We start from the raw sequence: 6369 nt of genomic DNA, 5'->3' as shown, positions 1-6369 counted from the left end.
TATATATATATATATATATATATATATATACACACACAATATGTGTTCAGAAGTGGGGCCTAATTTTAGCTGGAGCAAATGGTAACTTGTGCCAGAACTCGTTAATGAAGCCATAAGTATTTTATCCTGAGTTAAGCAGCACAAAATGGAAAACTTTTAACTTCCATAAATTTCCCTCCTCTCATTCTGTGGACTTTGGGTTTGCTCATCACTTTTGTTTTTAACTTTATGTCATATATTTTAGTGAATTACGTTGTGCATTCCTGATTATTCATGCACTTTTGTGAATGTTTTATCCGTCTGTGTGTTTAATATTTTCCTGTTGCACCTTTGTTGCCCTTATTCCTTGTTTTTCCCTCCCTGTCACCTGAACGTCCCAGTAATCACTCTTCTTTGTATTTATGCTCATTAGTTGAGATTCTCTTGTTTTCCTGCATGGGCCTTAAAGACGGACTCTTTATTATTTCCTCCTGTACGTTGTTGCATGTGAAATCACTTCCAGAATGATTCTGCCTGCCTCCTGCTTTGGGTCCTTCACAAAACCACACATGATAAAATCATTTCCCTCTTTGATTTGAATACCTGAGCTTTATTTGTAATATTTCCATACAGAGTATTAGCTATATTTACATTCAACTTGTAGAAAAAGACCTGTTTTCTTTTACTCTATAACAGTACACCATGTTTTCCTGGTTTACGTCAGCCAGAATTACCATAACGGTGACTTTTTTAGGGATTTAGTTTTACTTTTATTTGCATAAATGTATTTGACAGAACAGTCTTTTGTGAATTAGCTTAAAAAGTTCGGGTATTCGCCCTCAGAAGTGGGTAGAGTAAGCAAAGATTAAGAATATGTAGCACTACTTCAAAATTTTACTCAAGTAAAAGTAAAAAAGTAAAAACGGATTATAATTCTGATTTTAACATTTAAAAATGTTATTATGAGCGCTCGATATATACATTTATGTTGAAATTCTGTCAATTTTAAGACTGAAATAAAGAAATACTGCAAAAAATACAAAATTTAACATAAAATTAATATTCATAGTAGGTAATATGTCTATGTTAGAACAGGTTAATCTACTTTCAGAGACAATATGTAGTGTTTACCTTGTCTTATTAAAATTTTAGAGACACAGCAGATAGAAACATTAAAATAACAAAGCTTTCTCGTATATTTTTGGTTAAAATATATTTGTTTTTTCTTCATTGACATAAGTTTGTATTGGGTGGAGAATCCAGAACTTTTACCAAAGTAATAATATCATTTGTTCATCTGCAATGTTTTTAATGAGAATAGAGTGAGGAGCAGATTAACAAACACCTCAGGTGAAATCAGGAAGTGGAGTTTCTCCCACAGCGTCAGGTGGTCAGAGGGGAAGTATCGAGCAGAGTAAATGATTACGGACACACGGAAAGGTGGAGAAGAACCGACAGTTTTTAATGTCGACCTCAACATGTCAGAGAACAGTGGCTTCACTGTAAAATGAGCAGCAGGTGTGACAGTAAAAGAGAACTACATCACCTTTCTGCTATTTATCAGCTTTTCCTCATGCAGTTATCTTCAGATATAGCTGCACTTTAGGGTCAGGAGAAGCCACAGTGACAAGGTTGTGCTTTGTGTCAGCTGTTTTGTTGCATCCCTGCCTCTGTGTTGGAGTTTTTAGTGTAAAAAGTAGCCGGTTCAACGAAGAGAGGGCAGCAGGAAAAAGGAAAATGCATCTGACTATGAAATGAAATCTAATGCAAACCAGGACAAGGTACGCACCATTCAAATGTCTCACCACTCACACAATAGAAATAGTGTTTCTGTGTTAGTGACAGCAGCTCAATCTGCTCCCACAAATGTTTAAAAAAAAGAGCAGCTAAAATAGCTTTTGTGCAAAAATATTCCTCTCATGTTTTTTTGAGTGTGGTTTGGGCTTTTTCACCCAAAGGAGAAACTGAGACTTTACGAGAAACACTTAAAATAGACTCCTTCCTACACTGAAATTAAAAGTGAGAACTGAATGTTTTTTTACACATTTTGAAACCTAAAGCTTTAATCTGAAAAATAAACATTTATTCCACATGGCAACAACCACCACTCATCATGATTTCCTGTACAAGCGGCTGAAACTCGGCATGAGGAAGTGACACGTTTGGATAGAAGAGTCAAATAAAGACCTGTGTTAGGGTCAGAACTGGTTCTGAATGAGACAAAAAATCAGTCAGACTCTTTTTTTTAATTTACGTTAAATCTAAATCAAGTGAGATTAAACTACAGATTAGAATCCTGTGACTGATTTTATGAAAACTTTTCACAACAAGGAGATCTGCTTGTCATCACTCAGAACAGACCTGACTTTCTTTACGCTTGTCAGGTAAACACATCCTAATAAACCTTTATGTTCTGAACATCATCGTATTATTCCCTCATGCAGCCCTGCTAAAGTAAAACAAACAGAAGTGACGGTATCTGCACAAGCAGTCAGCAAAAGTTTGTGACAACACCTTCCCACTTCCCCCTTATTTCACCCAACATTAACAAAGCATTATCCGAAGTAGAACCAAAGAAAAGACATTTACTTTACCATGGTTAGGATGCTGGCACGAGTCTCACAGCTCAAGTCATGAGGACGTGTCTTTGTGTCAGATGCAAATAGTCTCAGAGATTAAAAGCGTGCGATATCATAAGAACGAACAGCAGCTCTCATTTGCATTTCCTACCTGTCGTCAGACAGACAGACAAGCAGAGAGTCTCACCTGCAGCTAGATTTCCCTCCTCTAAATGATCTGCAGCAGAGCAGAAATATACGCACTGCAACCCTCTAATGGCCAAAAGAGAAACTGACTCTATTTGAAGCTGTAGCTCATATAACCTGCTGCGCAGTTTGCTTCCACATGTATGTAGGTAACGGAGTTGTTTTATTTTTTCTTGTAATCATGTAAAGACTGAAAGTTTCTCAAGTTTTGTTGTTGTGCTTCTTTTGGCTGTTTTTCTGCCGGGTCCCTGTAGACTGGAGCCACATTTAGCCATTCAAACTCATGAATTCAGACTCTGACATGCAGATCAGTGTTTACACTGAGAATAAACTCTCATTCAAGGTTTTTGACTCCTCGTTGTGTGTTTTCCAGGCACATCATGCCATTTTATAGCACAATCAAGTAGCTACGTTACCTTCAGTTGTTATAAAAGCAGATACATATCAAATATGACTTAAAAGAAATTTTACTTTGTAATTTAACTCCTTGAAATTGGCCCTCTGTCTCTTTAAAAATTTCTGCTCTTTCTCAAACTGCCCTCAGGAAGTCATTACAGCAGAGCTTCTCTATTTACCTTTCAGCAACATTTTTATCAGTCATGCACTGAGAAGTAGCACATTTAACGAGATCAGTTCATGCACAGTTCCACCAGGCGTTTGCTAATTGCTGCTGGCTAGTCTGAAGGAGCTGAGGGGGGCATTCGCAGAGGATAGCTGCTCTGAAACGTAGAAACTGCACCTCAGAGGAGGATCTTCGTCCTGAAGGCGGAGCTAGATCCACCCAGCCGTTTTTCACAGCTGAATGGTTGTCATGGAGATTAAAGGATTTCTCAAACATGCCTGAAAGACAACTCTATGTTTTTGATGATGGAATAACATTAAAACATGATGTAAACCTCAAAAGTCAATTTTACATAATACTGCCCCTTTGAGACATTTTATGAGGGGTTATTTTAGATATTTTCCACTGATTTTTCCAAAGAAATATGAAGAAATTGTGTCCCTCAGATAGGCTGATAGTCCTAAAAGATTTATTTAAAACTGCTTCTGATACAGTGTCTTGCAAAACTATTTGACATTTTATGCTATAAATCACTAACTTCTATGTTTTCTAATAGGAATTTGTAAGATAGATGAACAAAAGAGACACACAATTATGAACAGAAAGAAAAATGAAACAGATTTTTAGATTTTGAAATGAAAATCTGAAAAGTGTGGAGTACATTTTTATTCAGCCCTCTGTGAATCAAACACTTGGTAGATCCACTGTTCTCTGCCATACCAGCTCCAAGACTTTATTTCTAGAAACTGAAATATTTTGCAGCCTCACAAAAAATAAATGGTTGAGCTTAGATTTGGACTTTAACTGGGCCATTTTAACAGATATGTTTTGATCTAAACTATCCTGTTGGAAGTTTGTTGGAAGGTGAAACCTTTTCCCCAATCGCATGTAGAAAGAGGCACAAATGAAGAATTTAATAAACAAAACGTATGAGACTCTGAAAAATGAAATCCAGAGCTCATATGAGTTTTAGTTCAGCTGAAACACATGGAGATGATGAGGCAGCGCATGTGAGTGAAAACAATAGAAACAGGAAGCAGAATAATACGATGAGAAACTCAAGAGGGCATAAACAACAAAACAAACGGAGAAGGCTAACACTAATCTAAGGAAAATAAAATAAAATGCACAAAGTTACAAAATGCAACAATAAAGAAAACTAAACTTGAAGGAATAATCCTGTATGGCAAGACATTTTGAGCAATAATACAAGGAAGTGAACAGCATGAATAAAAAGGAAATAATCAAAATACAAACACAGTTAAACTTGACAGGAACAATCTACAGGAAATAATATAAATATTCAGGAAGGACAACAAAATATGAAAATAAACCTGAAGGTAAAAACCCAAATGTCTGAAATAATCAAACACCGACCAAAACCCAAACACCTTTTGTAGCCCCTGACTGGTTCTCTGGTTCCAGTTTAATCTGTATTTATCTTAATCACTTCTTCGTCCCTGATACTTTTTTCCACACCTCAGCATGATACTGCCACCACCATGAAGATGACATATTCAGTGTTCAGTTAACCCTGTATAAAATAAATGCAGGTGGGACAAAAAGTTCAGTTTCTATCTTATCTGACTGATGGACTTGGTTCCACGTGTTTGATACATGAGTTGGGTTTCTTCTTGCCACTATTTTATAAAGATTACCTAAAATCTCAATAAAATCAAACTCAACAAAGGAGTAATAATTGTCCTGTTGCTTTCTAAGCATTGGATCTCTTCAGCTGCTGGGACGTCCTCTTCCCAGTTTCAGGTTACTGACTTAGCAAAGCGCCATCAGACATTCACAGCTTGTGCTTTTATGAACTAACCCTGCTTTAAACTTCTCCATCTTTTTGTCACCGCCTGACACACCTCTGAGGTGTTAAAAAAAGCTGCTGTGTTAGGACTGAGATTAAATTACACACCAGTTTACTGTGTTTACATGAAAGGTGAAGGCAATAATTTGAACTGAATCTTATCCAGGGTTATCAGAATAAAGAGACCTGAATAATAAGATAAATACACAACATTCTGGGGTTTTAATTGTTTGTTTTGGGGTTTTTTCAAAAACATATTTACACTTGTGTGCTAATTTATGTCAGTCTAAGTAAAATTCCAATAAGATACTCAGACTTTCAATGCAGTAATGCAATAAAATGTGTTTATGTTTTATGTAAACAATCATTTACACCTGGAGTTTAAGACCATTTTTGTGCTTTACAAAAAAAAAAAAAAAAAAAAAAAAAACATTTTTCTGAAGCAGCCAAAGTCACTGATCAGTTTAAATATGAGGTTTCAGTTTTGCTGGTCAGAGTAACTACTTCCCTTTCAGAAAAGGTGATCCCAAAATTACTAAGGTTATGATATTATTAAATTACAAATTTTAGAGCTGAAATGTCATTTTCACCAGCAACCAGGGGAGGAAGTTACTCCCAGCTATTTGACAACTTCAGGAGGAAAGTAATTAAATCTACTTCATCTTGCATGGCCTTGATTCTACAGAAAGGTTTTGCTCATCATACAACACTGGATGCAATTTAGGAAAAATATTAGATTTCTGAGAACACTACAACAATCTGCTTTGTAAAGCAGCTGATTCAGAATCATCTGTCCACTTTATGGCCTGAGCTGGGCCAAGAAATGAGAAATCATTTTTATTTCCTTTTGTTCATTATTCATGTCAAATCAAGTTTATTTGTTTAGCACATTTCAGCAACAAGGTAGTTCAAAGTGCTGCACTATAACACTGTAATGCAGTAACCAATTATGAAACGAGCAATAAACATTACATTTTGTCAAATGACATCAAAATACATCAAATATATCGATCCACTTATTATAAATCAAAAGGTTTGTTAGTTGTTCAGTTTTCTCAATTGTTGATTATGGTATATTTTATGACTTTATATTTGTGTGTTTTATATGTAAAGCACTTTGAAACTGCATTGTTGCTGAAATGTGCTATACAGATAAAATTTGATTGATTGATTGATTGATTGATTGATTGATTGATTGATTGATTGATTGATTGATTGATTGATTGATTGATTGATTGATTGATTGATTGATT

Source organism: Poecilia formosa, unplaced genomic scaffold, assembly GCF_000485575.1.
Source record: "Poecilia formosa unplaced genomic scaffold, Poecilia_formosa-5.1.2 Scaffold148, whole genome shotgun sequence".
Classification (NCBI taxonomy): domain Eukaryota; kingdom Metazoa; phylum Chordata; class Actinopteri; order Cyprinodontiformes; family Poeciliidae; genus Poecilia; species Poecilia formosa.
This window is presented reverse-complemented; position numbering follows the sequence as displayed.